Below are 21,742 nucleotides of genomic sequence, written 5' to 3'. Positions count from 1 at the left end.
GAAGTGGTAGAGCATTCCAGGCCTTCGCTGCGTTGTACATGAACGTTCTTCCGCCGGTTCTGGATCTCTTTATTCTTGGGACAACTGCCAAGAGGGTCTGGCTAGAACGGAGATTCCGCTTCGGGATGTACTGACTGATCAGGTTACGGGTGAAGATAGGACCCATGTTCCAGAAGGCTTGGTGGGCTATACATAGTGCCTTGAACAGAACCCTCTGCCGGACCGGTAACCAGTGGAGGCTTATTAGGCCGGTCCTGACTGAGTGTCTGTGAGGGATTTTAAGTAAAAGGCGAGCAGCGCTGTTCTGAACAGTTTGCAGCCTACGAAGGGTATATTCAGGTGCACTAGAGTGCGTTGTTAAAATCGAGCCGGGAGTGGATGAGTCCTTGGATGGCTGCTTGTTTGGCTTCCAGGGGGAGGATGGGGAAGATTTTGTTTAGTACCCTCAGAATGGAAAAACATGTAGCTGAAAGTTTAGTGGTTTGGGTATTGAAGGAGAGTGAGCTGTCCAGCCAAATACCAAGGCTTTTGATTGCGTTTTTTGGGGTTGGCGGCGGCCCTAGGCTGGGGGGCCAAAGGGAGGGGGGAAGTGCTGGTTCTGAGGGTCCTAGGAGCATTAGCTCAGGTTTGTCTCCGTTCAGTTTCAGGGCTGATGACGTCATCCAGCTCCTCACTTCCTCTAGGCATTCTCTGAGCCCACCTGGCGCTGTTCGGGATGACTCCTGCGCCAGTGAGACCACCAGCTGTGTGTCGTCCGCATATGAGATGATTTTAACTCCAAAAGGGCGGACGACACTGGCCAGTGGCCTCATGTATAGATTGAACAAGGCAGGGCTCAGAGAGGAGCCCTGAGGAACTCCACAATTTAGAGGTCTACTGGAGGAAGCTGAGTCGCCGTCAAAAACCCTGAAAGACCTGTTCCTTAGAAAGGATTCAAACCAGGCCCAGGCTCCATCCCTAATCCCCACACTAGACAGGCGGCTTAGTAAGGTGTCATGACACACTGTGTCGAAAGCCGCGCTTAGATCAAGGAGGATCACTGCCACTGATCCTCCTTGATCCAAGATTTTTCTCGCTTCCTCTACGACCATGAGGAGGGCGGTCTCTGTCCCGTGCTTGGGTCTGAAGCCCGTCCGAGTGGAATCCAGTATATGGTGGTCCTCTAGATAGGACACCAGCTGTTGGTTCACATATTTCTCCAAAACCTTGCTCAGCCAAGGGAGAAGAGAAATAGGGCGATAGTTCGCCAGATCAAACGGGTCCAGATTGGGTTTTTTGATCAGAGACCTGACCATGGCCTGTTTCCACTCGGGTGGGACAGTGCCAGAGGAGATGGAAGAGTTTAAAACCTCTCTGATGACGGGCAAGGTAGTGTGGGATGCTGCTATTAGGATGTCAGGAGGGGCAGGGTCGGACGGGGAACCTGATTTAACACTGAGGGCCAGTGATTCTAAAGTGGAGAGGTCTAGTGGGGGGAAGTGAGTTAACTTGTAAGGGGTAGGGGGAGGCGGCAGGCTGGAGGGGTTGTTAGGTTGAGTGGGCGGGTCGGTGTTTGGAGGAGAAAAAGCTGAATAGATTTTGTTTATTTTCTGGTAGAAAAACTCGGCGATGTCATCACACTGGGTGACCGATTTCTCGGCATGCACTGCTGGGGATGGGTTGGTTAGCTTTTTAATGATTTGAAAGTGCGGAATCCCAGATTTTCAGTCTCATATCAGCTACTGGACACTTCAGTGGATCAGCTGGGCGATACCGACTGTTCAGTGACATTGTACCCCGGGAAAAGGGGGTGGTGATGAACAGAGTGTCCGAATTAAGCAGACCACTCTTACCCAGTCCAAAGATCAGGGCTTGATCCATCACCGTTATTTATCTCACTGCACCATCCCAGCTCAGAACCTGGCTATATGCAAATCAGTCTGTCCCTGGCCCAGTGCATCATGGGAACAGGGCAGACTAAACTACCAAGCCAATTCTTCACCAGATAGGAGACAAGCTACCGGGGACCGGTTCTGGCATTTCAGCCGTCTTCGGCCCGGCTTGCTTGAATCCTGATGGTGCAGTGAGAAAGGGACTCATGTCTGAGTATACCCTGCCACACCTAGAGTGGCCAAAAACGATTCAGAAAAGGGGGTGGTAATGAACAGAGTGTCTGAATTAAGCAGACCACTCTTACCCAGTCCAAAGATCAGGGCTTGATCCATCACCGTTATTTATCTCACTGCACCATCCCAGCTCAGAACCTGGCTATATGCAAATCAGTCTGTCCCTGGCCCAGTGCATCATGGGAACAGGGCAGACTAAACTACCAAGCCAATTCTTCACCAGAAAGGAGACAAGCTACCGGGGACCGGTTTCTGGCATTTCAGCCGTCTTCGGCCCGGCTTGCTTGAATCCTGATGGTGCAGTGAGAAAGGGACTCATGTCTGAGTATACCCTGCCATAACTCTATAGTGGCCAAAAACGATTCAGAAAAGGGGGTGGTGATGAACAGAGTGTCTGAATTAAGCAGACCACTCTTACCCAGTCCAAAGATCAGGGCTTGATCCATCACCGTTATTTATCTCACTGCACCATCCCAGCTCAGAACCTGGCTATATGCAAATCAGTCTGTCCCTGGCCCAGTGCATCATGGGAACAGGGCAGACTAAACTACCAAGCCAATTCTTCACCAGAGAGGAGACAAGCTACCGGGGACCGGTTTCTGGCATTTCAGTCGTCTTCGGCCCGGCTTGCTTGAATCCTGATGGTGCAGTGAGAAAGGGACTCATGTCTGAGTATACCCTGCCACACCTATAGTGGCCAAAAACGATTCAGAAAAGGGGGTGGTGATGAACAGATGATGGATCAAGCCCTGATCTCTGGACTGGGTAAGAGTGGTCTGCTTAATTCAGACACTCTGTTCATCACCACCCCCTTTTCTGAATCATTGTAACCCGGGGGCACGCGCGCTTCACAATCATAGAGCTGCAACCAGCAGGGTGCCAAGTGGCAAAACCACTAAACTGGTTTAATATGTGTCTCTGGCCTTACAGTTGTGTGAAGCCAGTATGATTTAGAAGATGCCCAGGTGAAAATTGGGTGCTACTTAATGTTCTCGTGACCAACTGTTTGCGCTGTTATGCTAGGGGAGGCTGGCGCATTACCGGGCCCTTGCTGCCCATATCTTGAGTGATGACCCAAAGTCCCAGGGCTAAATAGCACCCCCTGGACCAGGAAAGAGTGGTCAAATTTTGAGCTTCCGTACACCCAAGTATGCAGCCGCTAAATCAAAACAGCCTCGCAACATTCACTTCCATATAAAGGTCGATGCCCAACTTGACTTGCGAAGAAAACCCCGGATAACTTGGTATGATTCTTGCACTCATATTAAGCAGATGGAAGTATTAAAACATTGAACCTACTTGACCTCGTCATAATACCATGTAGCGGCTGGTGCCTACAGCGGTGTAAACTGACCGCCCCGCCCAAAACAGCAGTCCGCGGTCCAAAACACGCGCACAAAAAACGCTAGCTACAACACCAAATAGGCTTAATACATTCTTGACCATAAAACGCTGTTAATTAGCTTCCGTTTGCGACGCCCAATGCAAGTGGTAGTAAACTCAGCCCCTTGCTGGCCTACGTGTTTATTCCAAACAAAACTTATCAGGCCTGCGTATAACAGACATTCTCAAGCATACACTTCAAAATTCGTCTATCCTCACGCTCAGCCACTTCTAAATGATCTAGTCTCCGAGGTCCAAAGTGTTAACTGCTTCTGGCGTAGACACCTAAACCTATCATCGTTGGGACACCCTTTGTCTAAGACACATCTTTTAACTCCTACTGACATGAACTTCCAGCCGGAGGCAGGTGTAATAGCCTTAAACTACTACTGCCCATGGTAGGGATAATTAGCCAAGACCCATTGTGCCATTGTGGGTAGGCGTCAAGGTAAATGGGTCTGTGTCACAGTACAACATTCAAACCATACCAAATATTTCCCTGGCTTTTGATAGACAAAACATTCGCGCAACCGCTTCAACGTCTCTATCATGTGAGACGACTTAAGGGATCCGAACTAGCAATGCATGACTCTTTCATTGTCAGATCACAGAATCACTGGCATATTTTATATTATACCCTCGATTATACATATATAATTGCCTGTTTAATAGCTCAGCCCTCTCCAGTTCAGCAAACACCAACAACCACCCTTGCACAGGCCTCTACGTGGTTTTCATAGAATAGCACTTTAAGCGCCTCTACCACATTGTGTTTTAGCCCACACTCAAACATCTTCATGCCCTTGTGCACAATGTGCTAATCTACAAATGTAAAGTATTGTCGGAAGGCAGCATTGGTTTTTTGAGAGGTGTTGCAAGAGAGTTACGAGCTCAGTGGTGAAGTGTGTGCTTATAAAGGACAGTCATAAAATGTAATAATAATTTCCACGACATTGTGTCTGGGTGTTAATAAAATCTATCGTTTAGAAGCTCTTTTTTATCTTAAAGATTTTCCACTTCTTTTAGCAACCTATCTTATGCTGTGGGTAATGCAAGTTTAAAATAATGTCTAACATGCTCACTGTGCTTTCTGTCACAGACTGGGTGCCTCATAGCACTAAACATACAGAAGTCACCATTTTCCAGGGCACCAGCCCGAATTCAACTCTGGCTCTCTGATTACAGACACAGACCTCTGCAGTGCGTTAAATTATAGGCGTTTCATAATGTAAGGTGGTTAATTTCCCACTGATTAACTCAACTTGCCTTTCTTTTTTCATTTAAGCTGTGTTATTTTATATGTAGTTAAAGAAAATGTTTTTTAATCATGCCTAGACCCCAACCCCATGCTCACTCACTCCACCTCCATTATGCGCAGAATCACAGTTCTCATACTTTTTTCTGCACTTTGACCGCTGGTTGCATGCCGTGTTGCACTTTACAATGAAAGATCTCCCCCATGGTGTTATAGAGACTGAGTGTGAACTTTCAAGTTCCCATTAATGCTTGCTGGCAGCTACAATTTCCTACAATGCTGAGTGGGATTATGTTACTGAATACCACATGCCATGTTTTGCGGAGAGTCCCGGTTGTCACATCTGGCCTACTAACATTACCCCCTCATGGGTCCTCCCCGTCCCAGTCCTTACCACGTGAGGCAGTCCTGCCTCCATTCAGCCAATCAAAACGCCAGAAATCCAAAGGTCGAAGGTGACATAAGCCCCTCCCACCCACCGCCATGCCTGTTTTTTTTCTGCTCCGACGGCTGTCGGAACGCTGGTGCTCCCGGTTACTGCCTCTGTTCCTGTTTGCTTCTGGGTGGTTTGGCGATGCCGTGAGTGTTTCTTTTGCATTTTTAAATGCTTCTGTTTATGCTCTTTTCATGTTTTTACCGGTGCGGCCGCTCCGGTCCTCCGGCCGGCCACGCTCCTGTTCTGGGGTCAGGATGCTCCCCGTTCATGTGCTGGGCTGGGGCGGGGAGCCCTCCTGGTGTTCTGGCCCCAAGTCGTTCCGGCGCTGGTGCTTTAGTGCAGTGGCCGGCCCCTGCGGCCATGTTCTTCATATGTGGCTGTGGGTGGAGACTGCAGGGCTGCCCTTTTTTGTTTATTTTCTGTTCTCACATATGTGATTACTGTTTGGGGCAGTGTTTCCTGGAGGTTGCTGGGCACTTCCTTTATTGGTGTGTTGAGTGTTTTCCTGGTGCTCGCTTCGGCAGCACATATACTAAGCTTGGAACGATACTGAGTAGATTAGCATGGCCCCTGCACAAGGATGACATGCATATTCGTGAAGCGTTCCGTATATGGGGTTTACTCCTTTACTCGCCATGTTTGAGGGGACTTACTCTCCGGTGCATCCACGGAGCTGTTGCTCATTGGTATGTCATATGCCTCTGGTGTCACAGGCTATCATGTGCTGAGGGTTCAAGTCCTGCCTATGCTGTCATTGTGACTTGGGATGTTCATTTTCATGCTGTGCTTTGGAAATTTGCATTCTCTTTGTCCACATAGCATCTTTTGCAGTTTTTCTTGGATGCATGCGGCTATGCCATCATCTCTTGTTGGTGGGATCGTGGACGTTTTTTCCCTGTTGGGGTATACATTCGGGGATGGTCCATGAGATTTCTGGCGTTTTGTTGCTGGGTCTTTCTCCCTGATTCATTTGCTCCGGCTGGGTTTATTCCCATTTTTTACCGGCCATTTCGTGCTGTCCTGTTGGCTGTACTGGCTGCGGTGTGGCTTGGCATTGCCATGCGGGGTGTTCCTCTCTTTCTGGGGACACGATTTCGCCTGGCGGTCTTTGTCACCTGGTATCCTCCATTTTTCTTCTTTTTTGCACCTTCTCCCTCCGTCTTCGGAGGCTTCTTCCCTGGAGGTCCGGGTTGGGCGGTTGGTGGATTCCGCTCTCAAGAGTTCGTATGCTGCTTCTCCTTTTTGGGGTGTGTGCTTGCTCTTTTTCGGTCTGTGCTTTCTTAGGGGTCCCTCCTTCCGGTCCCAGATGGTTGGGCCTTGTCCTCGGCTACCGGGGCGGCGGGGGCTTGTGAGATTTCTCTCTGGCCTGCGTTTTGGTGCTTTGCCATTCCCCTGGTGCCTTGGTCCTATGCCTGCATTTTTTGCACTACGTTTGGTTCCCTGCCTCTGCGGCGCCTGCTGCTGCCCCTGAATGTCAGTCGGATATGTTGTGCCCGGGAAGAGTGTCTGTGGCCTGGTGGTTGCATCTCTTCCTCTTCTGGTTATGTGTTCCACTCCTGGTGTTGACCTGCTTGTGGGTCTCCTATCTCCTTTGGTGTAGTTGGTCCGGTCTGCTTTGAGAATGGTGATTCCTGTTGGTCGTCATTCTTGGTTGCCGGTTTCCATTCCGGGCCGTCCCCCTTTTTAGGCCATTCTTCTTTGGCGTCGGCCAATTTTTTGTCGCTACGCTCTGTGGTGCTGGTTTCGGTGATGGAGTGGGGCCGGGGGTCCTCTTTCTCTCTGTTCCAGGTCCTGGCTCCCGTTGGTCTTTCTGTTCGGTTCTGCCTCCCGGGGCTTTGGTCGGGTTGGTGCGGCTGTGTCCCTTTCGGTTGTGCCCCTTGCAGCCCGGTTTTCCCCTCTTCTTGGTGGGTAATTTTGGCTTCCCTAGGTGTGGGAGTCGCCTGTTTTTCTCGTTCCCCTCCATCCGGCTGCTCAGAGGTTTGCGGTGGTTGAGTTCCGTTTCCTGTTTTCAGGTGTTTCCTTTCGGTCTCTCTCATGCTCCTCTGGTTTTTTTTCCACGGTGCTGGCTCCTGCTGTGGGGGTTTGCTGGCCTGGTTCCGGTTTCTGGGGTCGTTTTGGGTCTGGCCGTTCCTCGTCTGGTTCCTGTTCGGGGGCTTCAGTTCCTCAGGACCGGTTTGACGCTTTGCTGGGGGCTGTTTCTCAGTGCTCGCTTCTGCGGCTCGTATGCTTTCTGTTGAGCGTTGCTGGAGGGGGTTGACATGGTCCCTGCGCTAGGATGACACGCATTTCATGAGGCGTTCCATATATCCGGATCTGTTCTCTGTCCTGTTGGATCTTCTGTGGGTCCTACTGGGTCTCCCTCCTGCCCCGGCTCGGGGTTGGTTTTGTGTCCGGCAGATGGTGGTTGCCTCCTCGGCTGTGGTTCCTTGGGCTCTTGTGCACCTCGTGTCCTTGGTGTTTCTTCTGATGCCTTGTTGGGTCCTTTGTCTTGCTGGTTACGAGGCTCTGGTTCCTCTCTCCCCTGGTCTGGTGGCTTTGCCCTCCTGACCTGGTGTGGGGGGTGCATTTCTGCTTTCCTCTCTCCTCTTGTTGTCCATGGATGCCTATCCTTGGGTTGGGGGCCCCGTTGGGGTCCTTGGTGGCCGGCTTGTCTGTTGTTCGGGCTGGCGCTCTGGGGGCTCGTTGTTGTTTGGGCCTTCTTGGGGGGTCCCGGTACGTGTCTCTGTTCCTGCGGGCTTACCTGTCTTGTGTCTGGGCAGCGACTTCTCTGTTGTCTTTCAGAGGGTCTTGAGAGGCATCCCTGTTACGGCGGTTGGTTTCTTTACTGGAATGGTACTCTGGTTGTGCCTTCTTTTGGTGGCTTAGGCCGCTTCCTGCCGTCCTCTGTTTGGTGCTGTCTGGTGCTTGTTTCGACGGGACATGTCCTTTTGTTGGGACATTGCGTGGGTGCTTGGGACTGTGCGCTGGTGCTTGGAATGGCCCTGCGCTGGGTTGTCTTGCTGCTTCGTGTAGCATTCCCTCTGTCTGTTCCTCTGTTCCAGGTCCTTTTGTCTTTGGTTTGGGACTCTTGGTTGGTCATTTTTGCTTCCCCTCCTGTTGCTCTTCTCCCCCGGTTTTTGTTCCGGGGTGGTCTGTCCTCGGGGGTTGCTCTCTCGTTTCCTTGGCCTTCGGGTTTTCTGTATACCTTCCCTCCCGTTTTTCTCCTCCCGGGCGCTCTGCTGAGGTTTGGGGGGTGTCGGTGTTGTTGGGTTGGCCTTGCTGTTTTTGGTTTCCGCTCCTGCTGTTGGGAGTCGGATTTGGCCAGCCTCCCTTGCCTCCGGCTCTGCTTCTGGGTCCGCAGCTGTCTTTGCCCTGTCTTTGGCGCTTGCTTCTGACTGCCTGTCTCTTGGGCGGCTGTCTTTAGTGTCTTTGGGCTGTTCTTCTGTGGTGGCCTGTGGCATGTGGCGCGTTGGCCTTCCGCTCTTTGGAGCTGTGATGCACTTTGGGGCTCTTTTGTTTCCTGGTGCTCTTCTCTTGGTCGGAATCCATGGTGGGGTTCCTGTTTCTGTGCTGGTTTCTCCAGCTTGGGTTTGTTGTTGGGATTTTTCCCCTTCCGCTTTGTCTGCTCGTTGACGGCGGTTTGTGCTTGTCGGGGCCTTGGGACTTCCTCGGTGGTTGTTGCCCTTTGGTGGGTCGGCTTCTTCGGAGCTTTTGCTTCGTTGTCCGGGCTCCCCTGTTCTCATTTCTTCTTTGGGCCTTGCCTGCTGTTTTGCATGGTCTGCGGTTGCCCCTTTCATGTCCTTGTTAGTGGTGGACGTGTTGTGGCTGTCCACTGCGGTGTTATTTTTTGCTGGCCTTCTCTTCCGCTTGTCGGTTGGGTGCCTTGCTCGTTTTGTTTCCTTCTTTGCAGTTTTTGCAGGTTTGAGTTGTTTTGCGGCTTAGATCGGGCTTTTCTCCCTGTTTCTTCGTGTTTCCTTTTGCAGCTGGAGGTGTTGCTTCCTGTTTTGCCTGCTGTGGGGGTTTCTCCTGTTCCCCTTCTTTGGGTGTTCGCGGGGCTCTTCTGTTTTGCCTCCGATGTTCACTGCAGTCTCGGGTTTATCCTACCCTGTTTGTCTCCTGTGGGTTCTGTGTCTGCTTCCTGTGCTGATGGGGCGGGGTCTCTATCCTGGTGCTTTGTGGGGCGGCCTTTTGGCGGTCCCGTCACACTTTTGTGCAACATTCTCGGCTTGATGTTTTTCTTGCCTCTTCTGACGATTTCTGTTGGCGTCTTGTACGCTGCTGTTCGTCGATGCTTTATTGTTTAAAGTTTTGTACTTTTGCGTGGATCCCTGGTGTCCTGCATTTTTTCTTCTTGGTTCTCTGCTTGTGAGTTCCTCACGTGGTAAGGACTGGGACGGGGAGGACCCATGAGGGGGTAATGTCTTATTACTTACCGGTAATCTTCATTACCCCGATTAGGGTCCTCCCCGTCCCAGTCCTCTTCCCTCCCTCCCTCCCGCTGTGTTTGTGTCTGAGTCTTGTTGATAACAGGCATGGCGGTGGGTGGGAGGGGCTTATGTCACCTTCGACCTTTGGATTTCTGGCGTTTTGATTGGCTGGGTGGAGGCAGGACTGCCTCACGTGGTAAGGACTGGGACGGGGAGGACCCTAATCGGGGTAATGAAGATTACCGGTAAGTAATAAGACATTACGCCAGGCTTTTAAATTTAATAAGCAAACGAGAGGAGACCGCGTATGAAATTTGTTATATACACAATATGCACATAAGGACTTCTGCGCCTGTCTGAGTTGCCTTGCGGCAACACTGTAATAATAATTAAACTGTGCACTAGAGTTTCTACCATACGTCTCCCATATACAAGTTTGCATTTTGTATTTCAGGTGATTTTACAGATCACACCAAGTCTGATGGCCTGCCAGGGGCTCAAATAGGGGGTCAACCGGCGCGTGCCATCACGCGCTCGTATGCTCACTTGATTATTGTGCAAGATTAAACATCCAGGCTTTGCATGCCCTGCTAAGTGCCATTGGCCTTCCATGCGCGGGGAGACGGCGGCCGCTCAGCAGACTGGAGCGTTTGAGATCTATTGCTTCCAGCGTGATCCCGAGTTACCTCGGAATAGCGTATGACATCAGCATGGAAGTAAAGTGCTGAAAAAGGGCACTTAAAGGGGGTGAGAAAGTACGCAAGAAGGTTACTGTACACACGATTGAATAATGAGCAGTTTAGCAAACTGCTGCGAGGTGAACATGTAACTGACAAGCAGGGCGACTCAAATAATGCGATTCTGCGCCAACTGAGTTTTCCGCATTATTATGGATTTGCTACAATCTTAATGAGATGGAACCTTTGTCCAGACAGTGTTAACGTGTAAGAAAGTACAACATAATGCGGTAATACTGTCGCAAACTGTACCAAATTATGGTACATCATTTGTCTTTCTTGCCACATAATTTAATTAACCCTGCTATGTAATTTAATCCTCCCCTGCTACACGTTTCAAGGGGCCTTGCTGATAAGGTCTTCCTCGACAGGTACGCCACCAGACAGGTCTGCTAATCGGTCCAAACCACAAGCCTGCAGGCGACTCCAGGGCGGGAATGCCCGTGATAGTGTGCCCCGGTCCGCTCTGAGCCAACCTGGCGAGCATGAAGCCCGCCGGGCCTCTAGCCCCCCCCCCCCGCTCGCCGAAATCACGGGGAAGGGTCACCACTCGGGTACCCAAGACCAGAAAAGTGCACGGAACGGATGGCATTGTGAGGCCGTCCCTGGGAGGGTGTGGTGGGGCCCGCTACGCTGCCGCGCTCCTCCTGAGCCTACCAAACAGCGTGCTGAGGACGCCCGGGACATCGACGGGATGCAAGGCCTCTCAGACCCCGTGCGCAAGGCCACCCAGACCCCCAGGCAAATTACACTGCCGCTTTGCCAAAAACTCCCAAAGGCTGCGGTGTCCCTGATGCCGTGCCCTAAGCTGCTACGGTCAGAACGAACCAAGCCAGCTTTCTCGCTCAACCCGCCTTGATAGGGGGGGGGGAGGGGGAACGGTGCAAGGGGGAAATACTATGCCGCTCGGGGCAGTACCCCGCTAACAAGCCGCGACCTCCATCTTTGCCGGACATCCCCTCCCGCCCTGCCCCCAACTCAGCCCCTGGTACCAGGCACCCCCAGTCGACTAGTGACTTCGCGAGGTTTGACCCGGGTCTCGCGGGGGCACAGGGTCCCTCCGGGGCATGGCCCAACCTTGATTCCATTAATCAATTGGCACGTCCAATGGCTTCGCGGTAGTGAGCAAGACAGCGTGTCCAGCTCCTGAGGCGTCCGCGGCATGTCCGGCGCAGCAAAGAGGCTGAAAACATGGCGAGGGGCACATATGTACCCCTCACCCTGCCTGGCGCCCCGGACATGACACGGATGCCCGCGACCTCGGAGGGGACTCCTCCCCAGATCCTGCCCCCTTTGGGGGGAGGGAGCTGACGTAGGGGGGAGAAGCCCGATGACATTACAGGGCCGCCCTCCTGAGTGGCCCCCTGCGGTAGCCTCGGGGAGCCACAGGATAATCAGGCAAAAACTAAACCGACACAGAGAAGGAAAGCTGAAGTCAAACGGTATCCAAAGAGCGAGGTCAGAATAAACAGGCAAGGAGATCAAGGGAATCGAAGAACCATAAAGGGAGAAAATAACAAAGGTTCAGGATGATAAAGGTGGATTCACTAGCAACAGTGAAAAGCCAAAACAGTGCGAAGTTGGCAGGCAGCGTCCTAGTACTACTTTTCTGAAGGTTAAATACTGCTGCTGCCTGTTGTGACCCAGATGCCCTAACCTTGACTAGCTATCTATTCACTGAAGTATACAACAAATTGATGGATGGAATGCTTGAATTAATCTCAGCTACTGGTTATTACTCAAGGCTGCATCACAGTCCATCATTATTTTGCACATCATGCCACCTCAGTTTTGACCCAGCGACGTGCAAATCCGTCTTGACCCTATTCCAAGAGGAACAATCTAGCCCAAATGGCCAGACTAGTTTTGGGAAGGACGAGGCTTGGTGGATCAGTTTGGACCCTGTTTCGACTGTACAGGGACATGACTGATTTGTATGGAACTATGTTCAAAAGGCTAGATGCACCAAAAGCTGCATTCACCGCATTTTACCAAATATCGACCCAAGGACTTTAACCAGGCATGTCTACAAAGGACCAGAAAGGATCTCACAGATCTGACCTGTCACTACAGAATCCATTATTTCAAAACGATCAGCGAAGGAGGATCTCCAGTGATCACGTAAAAGAAGAACTATCAACCTTGCCATCTACGAGATTTTTGGAGTAACGCATCAGCAGCATGGTGGTTCTACAAGAAAGATGAACCCTTCTTGGGTTAAGTCATTTCTTTTCAATCCAAAAAAGTTCCCTGTCTGCTGAGGAAGAAAGGAAATAATCTGTGACAACACCTGCAAAATTAAGAGCCTGTTGTTACCAGACTCTCTGTAGACAGGTGGGACACGGGAAAAATTGGGTCACCAGGGGCCAGTCAATTACGATGAACAGCCTCAATAGAGGTGGCATAAGCACAAGCTGGTCTACTATGGACGGCCCTGACCAAGTCCAACAATATTTTATTAGAAGGTAATAGGGGTTCTGACAATAGCGTGCACAATCTGCAGAACTTCGGCTAAAATGTCGGCTTTAATGTGAAACAAAGTTAGAGGCAAATTAGGACCTCAGACACCTTGCTCAATTTATCCTTGAAAGGTATATAATACTTGGAAGGAAATTTCAGGAGGCAATCAGGAGTATTTTCACCAAAATCATGTAGGTGTTGGGACCAGAAGAACGAAACCTCCTCTGCGTCTGTACAAGATCAGAGTGAACCCACCTGAGTGTCCACCTTTGTAATAACAGAACATGCTCAACTGAATCTTGAGGGAGAGCCGAGGAGTCTCAAATGAAGAGCCCCCCAAAAATCCCGAAAACGAAGGTGGAGACTGCACAACAGACAAGTGGGTTTTGAAGCCGAAGCAAGCAGTAAGGCATTCAGGAGCAAAAGGCCAGCTTTCAATGCTGACGCGGCCTAAGGCCCATAACATGAATTGACTAGTGTGATGGAAGGTGCACTACCAGATGCATGACGGTCGAAGAAACTAAATTCATCTTGGGGCCCAAAAGCGTAAGAGATGGAGTAGGACATGGCAATGTCAACAGAGCCTGTAGGACAGCCGCCACTTCAGCAGGGTCAACACTAGAAGTTGGAAAAGCCAAAGGTGAATCCGGCAGCACCAAACCTAGGCTCATGTTCATCAGTGTAGGATGCTGCTCCTAAGCCTTCAAGGCCACAGAATAAACCTGTTGACCTATCCCATGAATTGGATCAACATCCTTCCGAAGATGAGTCTTTGCAGACTAAGTCGTATACTTGGAACAAGACGTTTTCGTTAAGAGCTGGTAATACCTGCAAGTTTCAGTTTTGTGTACTTTGGAGACTACACTCATGTCTTCCTCAGTAAGTTATTGTAAATGTCTTTGAGGCAGCATTCCCTTGGGTGTTCCCCCGTACAATGCGGCTAAGCACCAGGTTCCAAATTGCGCTGGTGCCTGCGCTCTTCAAGAATGAAAAAAATTACCATTTGGCTTCAACCATGTGATCAATGTATTTATTATTAATTCTAAACCTAAATGAGTTATGCTTGAAATTAACAGGACAGCTTTAAGGCTATGTTTTCACTCTAAGTGCCAGTACAGGTCGAGGCCAATAATGTGAAAATCAGTCTTGGTCACGATCTTGGAGGGACACTGTAGCCCACAGCTTTCCAAACTTTTTATGGGGGGGACTTTTTGGGGATGCATCATTTTGGGACACAGTAAGGCAGTGTAGTGAGTGAACGTAGCGTAGCGAGCCCAAACTACCTAAGGATGGTTCTGGGGGGGGGGTTCTCACTCTGTCTGTCTCCCTCTCTCTTTTCCTCTCACTCTCTGTAACTGTCTCCCTCCTTCTCTCTCCCTCTGTCTCCCTCCGTCTCTCTCTCCCTATGCCTCCCTCCCTCTCTCTTCCTCTGTCTCCCTCCCCCTCTCACTCCGTCTCTCTCTGCCTGTCTGTCTCTACCTCTGTCTGTCTGTCTGTCTGTCTCCCTCTGTCTGTCTCGCTTTCTCTGTCTCCATCCCTCTGTCTCCCTCCCTCTGTCTCCTTTCCTGTCTCCCACTCTCTGTCTCCCTCCATCTCCCTCTGTCTCCCTCCCTATGTCTCCCTCCCTCCCCCTCCCTCCCTCTGTCTCCCTCCCTCTGTCTGTCTCCCTCTGTCTGTCTACCCCCCTCCCTCTGTCTGTCTTGCTTCCTCTGTCTCCCTCCCTCTGTCTGTATGTCGCTCTCTGTCTCCCTCCGTCTCCCACCCTCTGTCTCCCCCTGTCTGTGTCCCACCCTCTATCTCTCACCCTCTGTCTCCCCCTGTCTGTCTCCCACCCTCTGTCTGTCTCCCTCTCCTTCCCTCTACCTCCCCCTGCCTCCCCCTGTATGTCTCCCTCTCCTTCCCTCTGCCCCCCCTGACTGTCTCCCTCTCCTTCCCTCTGCCTCTCCCTGACTGTCTCCTTCCCTCTGCCTCCCTCTCCTTCCCTCTGCCTTCCCCTGACTGTCTCCCTCTCCTTCCCTCTGCTTCCCTCTCCTTCCCTCTGCCTCCCCCTGACGGTCTCCCTCTGCCTCCCCCTGACTGCCTCCCTCTCCTTCCCTCTGCCTCCCCCTGACTGCCTCCCTCTCCTTCCCTCTGCCTCCCCCTGACTGTCTCCCTCTCTTTCCCTCTGCCCCCTCCCTCTGTCTGTCTCCCTCTCCTTCCCTCTGTCTTTTATTTTTTATTTAAGAAGTTTTATATAGCGCTAGCCAGACCGGAAGGTATCGAAGCGCTTTACAACAAGTATAGAGCAGTGCAAAAGACAGCAAATAAAGTACAATTAGCGAGGCGTTCAGGATATGAGTCAGAGTAGAGATGGCCATCCGCATCGAGAAGAGAGTAAAGTCACTTTGAACACTCCTAGCGGTTCCTATCTGTTCGATAGGGAGCGGTCGTGGAAAAGGGTTTTGAGTTGGCTTTTGAATTTCGGGAAGTAAGGAATAGTTCTGATGTGAGGGGGATAGAGTTCCATATTTTGGGAGCATTTCCGGCAAAGGATCTGGCCAATGTTTTTTGTTTTCGTGCTTTGAGCGGGATAAGAAGTAGGGTGTTAGAGCTTCTGAGAGTCCTGTTCTGACCTGCTTTTCTGAGTTTGGCTGCCAGATATTCTGGTTTGCCTCTGTGAAGGGCTTTATGGGTGAGGCAGGCTGTTCTAAAGTTCGCCCGCATTTCTATAGGTAGCCACTTAAGGTCTTTTAGTGCCGGGGAAATGTGATCAAATTTCTTTATTCCAGTGACCATTCTGGCAGCCGCGTTTAGGGTTGTTTTCAGAGGAGCAAGGTGAGTTTTGGGTATTCCCGAGAGGATTGCATTTCCATAGTCCAGTCGTGACAAAACCAATGCTTGGGTGGCTTGTTTGAGATCTTTGGATGGAATGAAAGGTTTGATTTTGTTTAGAGGTTTCAGGTTGAGGAAGGCACTCTTGGCCGAAATCTTGATGTGTTTGGTCAAATCAAGTTTAGAGTCTAGCGTGATGCCTAATGATTTAACGGAGTCAGCCAAGGAGATGTTTCCATTGAGCGCATCAATTTCTTTTAGCCATTCGTTCATTTGTGGGTTCTCTTCTTTGTTCGAGATAAGAAGTAGCTCAGTTTTGTCTGGGTTGAGTTTTAAGTGGTTACTTGACAGCCACCGTTGGACCTCCTTTAGTGTTTCATTAAGTCTATGGATATCTTTAGAAGAGGAAATTTCTAGATAGAGTTGTGTATCGTCAGCGTAGAGGTGGAAGGGCATGTTGGCTTTCCAGAGTAGGGAGGCGAGGGGTTCCATGTAGATGCTAACAGCTTGGCTGCTAAGGGGTTTTCCCGTCCTGCGCTGGATTTGCAGGATCCCCATTGTAAATGACAAGGTCAACTCGTCATAAGCACAGGGCAGGTAAAACCCATGACAAGTTGACCTTGTCATGAGCACTGAAGAGGTTAAAGAGTTGGGGGGAGAGCACTGAGCCTTGGGGTACTCCCCTTATGACTGGGTGGAGGTCAGATTCGGAGCTTCTGATTTTGATTCTTTGTGAGTGATTCTTTAGGAATGAGGAGAACCAGTTAAGGACCGCGTTGTCGAGTCCAGCCCTTTATTCTAGAGCTTTGAGGAGAAGAATGTGATCGACCGTGTCAAACGCCGCCGATAGGTCTAGGAGAATGAGGAGGGAACAGTGGTCTGAGTTCAGAGAATTGAGTAGGTCAATTACTTTGAGGATTGCAGTTTCTGTGCTGCACCCTTTCCTGAATCCCAATTGATGAGAATCTAGGAGACTGGTATTGTCCAAGTGCCGAGTTAGTTGGCTGAGAACGCATTTTTCTAGGATTTTGGAGAGGAGAGGAAGGTTAGAGACAGGTCTAAAGTTGTTTAAGTCATTTTTGTCCATGCCTGTTTTTTTTTGTTTTGGGGTGACTTGTCCCACTTTCAAACAGTCTGGGACTACTCCACTTTTTAGGGAGCTGTTTATAATCCTGCACCACAGTGGGGCAAGGGAGAGTTTCTTTTTTTTAGTGAGTTGAGCAGGGAGGGGGTCAAGGGTGTGAGAAGATGGTTTGGAGGTGGCGATAAGTTTGACTATCTCTTCTTCAAGAATGGGCTGAAAGAGTGACTAGGGTTTAGTAGAGGGAGGGGGGGCGTTGTTATGCACCCCATCTTGTTTGCTGTGGGGAAGGAGGGAGTGGTTGGTGGCCAGGGAGTGATCGATCTTGGAGATCTTATCATCAAAGAAGTTGGCAAAGTTGTTGCATCGCTCTTTGGAGGCCAGCTCCAGGGAAGTATCTGGTTTGGATGTTTGCTGTCGAATGAGATTGAAAAGTTCCTTAGTCTGTTTGTTGCGGTCTCGAGAGCGGAGCAGAAGAACATAGATTTTTTTGTTCTTGATGTGGTTATTATATTTCTTCCGGATGGTTCTCAGTTTGTCACGGTGGTACGTGGAGGGCAGGTTCTTCCAGCGTCTTTCTGCGGCTCTAAGTTGTCTCCTTTCTTCATTGGTGTCTGAGTCGAACCAGGATCTGGATGGGATGGTTCCTTTTTTTTAAGTTTCAGGGGTGCTAGTTGGTCAAGAAGGGTTTCTAAATTTGCGTTATAGAGCGAGGTGAGGTCGTTAGTGCAGAGACCTTTGTCATTGGGTAGGAGAAACTTCAGTCTCTCTTCCATAACGTCCAAGGGGATCTGGTTTAGATTTCTTGCCCATTTGGGGGGGATCTTGAGCAGGGGGCAGGGATAGGAGTCTTAAGTTGATGTGGAATAGAATCATGTGATGGTCCGACCAGTCCACTGGGAGGATGTTGTCGACCGTGATTACATCTTGGTGGGCAATGATGGCATCCAGGGTCGCTCCTTTGTTGTGGGTTTCTTCAGAGCAGTGTTGGGAAAGGTTATTATCACAAAGGAGATTGTTGAGAGATTGAATTAATGTGTTGTTGGGTTCGTTCCAGCGTAAATTGAGATCACCCAAGATTATGAAGTTACAGTCTTTGAGAGCGCAATGGGCAATCAGGTCAGATAGGTGTTCGCCAAAAGTGGGGGAATTGCCAGGAGGGTGATAGAGAAGGTGAACAATCAACGGGCGATTTTCCTTAGTCTTCCCTCTGCCTCCCTCTCCCTGACTGTCTCTCCCCCTCTTTCCCTCTGCCTCGCCCTGTCTGTCTCCCTCTCCTTCCCTCTGCCTCCCCCTGACTGTCTCCCTCTGCCTCCCTCCCTCTGTCTGTCTCCCTCTCCTTCCCTCTGCCTTCCCCTGACTGTCTCCCTCTGCCTCCCTCCCTCTGTCTGTCTCCTTCTCCTTCCCTCTGCCTCCCCCTGACTGTCTCCCTCTGCCTCCCTCCCTCTGTCTCCCACTCTCAGTCTCCTCTTTCTGTCTCCCTCCCTCTGTCACCCTCTGTATCGCTGTCTCCCTATCTCTCACTCCCTCTGCCTCCCTCTCCCTCTTTGTCTCAGTCTCTGCCACTGTCTGTCCCTGTCTCTGCCTCTATCTGTCTTTCTGTCCCTGTCTCCCTCCCTCTGTCTCGCTCTCCATCTCTGTCTGTCTCTGCCTCTGTCTGACTGCCCCTGTCTCTGCCCCAATTTGTCTCTGTCTGTCCCTGTCTGCATCTCGGTCTGTCTGTGTCTCCCTCCCTCTCTCTTTCTCCCTCCGTCTCTCGCAGTCTCCCTCCCTCTCGATCTCTCTCCCTTTCTCTACCTCTCTCTCCCTCCCTCTGTCTCACTCACTCGGTCTGTCTCCCTCCCTCTCTCTCCTTCTGTCTCCCTACCTCCGAATGTCTCTTGTCTATCTCCCTCCCTCTGTCTGTCTCCCTCCCTCTGTCTATCTCCCTGTCTCCCTCCCTTTGTCTGTCTTCTTCTCTGTATCCTTCTCCCTGTATCCTTCCCTCTGTCTCAATCCCTCTGTATCCGTCCCTCTGTCTCCCTCCCTGTCTCTGTCTCCCTCTCTCTGTTACTCTCTCTCACACCCTGTCTCCCTCCCTCCCTCCCTCTGCCTGTCACCCTCTGGCACCTCACCCCAGCTTCCAGGGCACACACAGCTGCACCCAGAGTACTACGCAAGTCTTTAAAGGACCATTTACTTGTTCCCAGAGCAGTGTGTCTCGGAATCTGGGCTGCTGTGGCCGACTCCGAGACACTCTTTCAAAGGAATGCCTCCTAATTAGCAGTTATGTGCTAAGTGCCTCATCCTGCGACACACCCACCACTTGCAGGCAACACAGTACTGTGTCGGGACACACAGTTTGGAAAGCTCTGCCTAGCCTGTACTGCTCGGCCACATCCCTAATGCAAGAGAACACAAGAAACCAAAGAAATGTTTCAGTGTTTTTGGGCTGGGATCCCGTCAGTAAGCTGCTTTATGAGTCAACATTTAGCTTTTGTTAGTGAGGAAAACAATAAATGGATGGATTCAACAATACCCATCACACTTAGCTTGTGTTAATGAGGAAAACAAAAAATGGATCGATTAAATACTTGAATTAATTTAAGACGCTGGCCATTATTATGGGCCACAATTCAGTGTATCACTTTTTGCTCACCTTACCACTACACAGAAATCAATTAAATGCAAACTGGTCTTAGCCAAGAAGTTCAGTATTGCCCAGATTTGCATTTGTCTCTGCCTGAAATTAAACAGCCAAGGTAAAATTGAATAGCATAGAATGCAGACAAGAATAATTGAAAATGGCTGAAAAAAAAGTCACGCATTCCATCCATCACCTTTTCTGTTTTTAGGTCTCGCCTATGCAGTGCGCATGCGCTGCAAAGAAGATCTTTAGTGATCAATTCTGTTTTGGCCCCAAAAACGTGCCCACGTTGCATTGCTTTCAATGCCAACGCGTGCACGTTTGGCGATTCCTTTGCGGGAGAGGGCCTTGAAACCTTATGGCCCCTGCTCGCTCCCGCAAGGGAAACTGGTGCAGGCCCCCTCCTTTCTCCCCTAACCCTGCTGCGAGCACAAGGCGCGCACGCTTGTCTTTTTTGGATCCATTTCACAGGGAAGAAACTAAAAAAAAGAAGGAAAGTCACGGTTTTCAGTAAGTGAGGAGCAAGACAGAAATAGAGGGAATGATTGGAAGAGAGAGGGGGTGGGTGCAGCTGCCAGCACAGAAAAGAAGAGGACGTTGTCCGTGTCTGCGCTGGGCAGTAAGGAAGAGACAGAGTCTTTTTCCTTCTCTGCCCGTCCCAAACGTCCACGAAATCAAGCAGAGCCTTTTCAGAATGCCTTTGCTATTTCTGCCCTCTTGGGACACAGTTTTGAAAAGAAAAAGTAGGCGCAGGACCCCATCTCTCCCCTGCTGCCAGCGCGAGGCATGCGCGCTTGTTTTTCCTGCTGGTGACGATGTTGGTAATGGTTGACATTTGAACACCATATGTTCTATGCTTTTCCACAAGAGGCTTCAGGGTCCGAGGGTACCAAAAAGGCAAAAGCGACGAACGAGGCAAAACAATTTGCATTATTTCTGAAGAAAGCAACATTGCAGTCCTCTTCTGCTGCTCTTAATTCTGCCCTCAAGCTTTCTAAGGATTCCTCTGGGGTTATATCCCCTTCAGCTTCAAATTCGTCGGCACTAATACTGTCCCTCTCTAGTCTGGAAAATCTGAAGTCCGGTTTTATTGTGACTGCCGAGACATCCCTGGGTCTGACATCTAACCTAATCAGGACGTGACAACATCCTTAATATTGCTAACCACCCAGAAAGTAAGACAAGGGGAACATTCAGCAACCTCGGGATCCCCAGAAATTCCGGAGGTCTTGGGACAGGTTGTCATCACTCCTGGTACTCCCACCGCAATTTTAATTTCTCAAAATAAGCTATCAGTTCAGCCTCAGCCTCCGGTTCGGTCTCAGGTGCAGGTGTTAATGTTTAATAGTGCTTATAAAGCGCAACATTCATCCCAAAAGTATATCACGGTGCTGAGATTGAAAGGTGTACAGTGAGGTAGCACAAATGACTGGGAAATGTAGTCTGCTTTGGGGAATAGTAAAGTTTTGAGTTTTTCCCTAAAAGTAAGGTAGCAGTCTGTGAGTCGTATATCTGTTGGCAGATCATTCTACATATTTGCAGCACGATGTGAAAAGGCACAACCACCCATCCTAACTCTGCGTAGTGGCGGCTATTGCAATAGATTGGGAGCAAAGGTTTCGGTTCGGTACGTAGAAATTGATCCTGTTTTTTAGGGTGCTCGGGCCAGTATTATGCAGCACTCTGTGGGTGATGCATAGCATTTTGAAGGAAGCTCTTTGCCTCATTGGGAGCCAATGCAAGGCTCTCAGACAGCTTTTAGCAGAGTCATACTTTTTTTTGTTGCAGACAGCTTTTGCTGCTGCATTCTGAACAAGCTGTACCTTTGAGAATAAATAGTCCGCCATGCCAACAAATAGGGAATTCCCATAGTCGAGTCTACTCATTAGTAGTGACTGGACTAATATCTTTCTACATTCCACGGGAATCCATGGGAAGACCCGTCTTAACATTTTTAATAACGCAAAGCTTTTAGGGCAAATTGTTGTTACATGATTTGTCATCGACAGTTCGTTGTCAATTTGGACTCCCAGGTTTCTAGCAATCTGGGTCGGTTTAGGAGATTATTGGGCCACCAGGTGTTATTCCAGATCTTTTGGGATCCACCAAACAGGAGGATCTCCGATTTATCGGCATTTAATTTCAGGCAGTGGCTGTACATCCAATTAGATAGCTCAGTAAGGCAACTGAGCAGTCTGTTTTTGGAGGCCTCTTCACCGTTGAGGGCAATCATTAGTTGCGTATCATCTGCGTATGAGCAGATGCTAATTCCCCACTTTTTCCTGATGTTTGCTAAGGATGATACATAGACATTAAATATTGTCAGACTTAATGACGTCCCTTGTGGTACTCCATATTTGATCTTTCAAGGGGTGGAAGTAAAATTGCCCAGTTGGACCGATTGTAATCTTTCAGACAGGAAGGATTCCAGCCAAGACAGGG

At 50.0% G+C, this 21,742-nt stretch overlaps 1 non-coding gene across 1 annotated transcript; it reads left to right on the top strand.

Annotated features, from left to right (window-relative positions):
* The first annotated feature begins 5,687 nt into the window (after positions 1-5,687).
* Positions 5,688-5,794, top strand: LOC147733230 (U6 spliceosomal RNA). Its single transcript, XR_015308799.1, has one exon. It is a non-coding gene; the product is annotated as a U6 spliceosomal RNA (small nuclear RNA).
* Positions 5,795-21,742: the final 15,948 nt, after the last annotated feature.

Source organism: Lissotriton vulgaris, chromosome 2_1, assembly GCF_964263255.1.
Source record: "Lissotriton vulgaris chromosome 2_1, aLisVul1.2, whole genome shotgun sequence".
NCBI classification, from domain to species: Eukaryota; Metazoa; Chordata; class Amphibia; order Caudata; family Salamandridae; genus Lissotriton; species Lissotriton vulgaris.
Note: the sequence above shows the minus strand (reverse complement) of the source record. Positions and strands in the feature narration are given on the sequence as shown.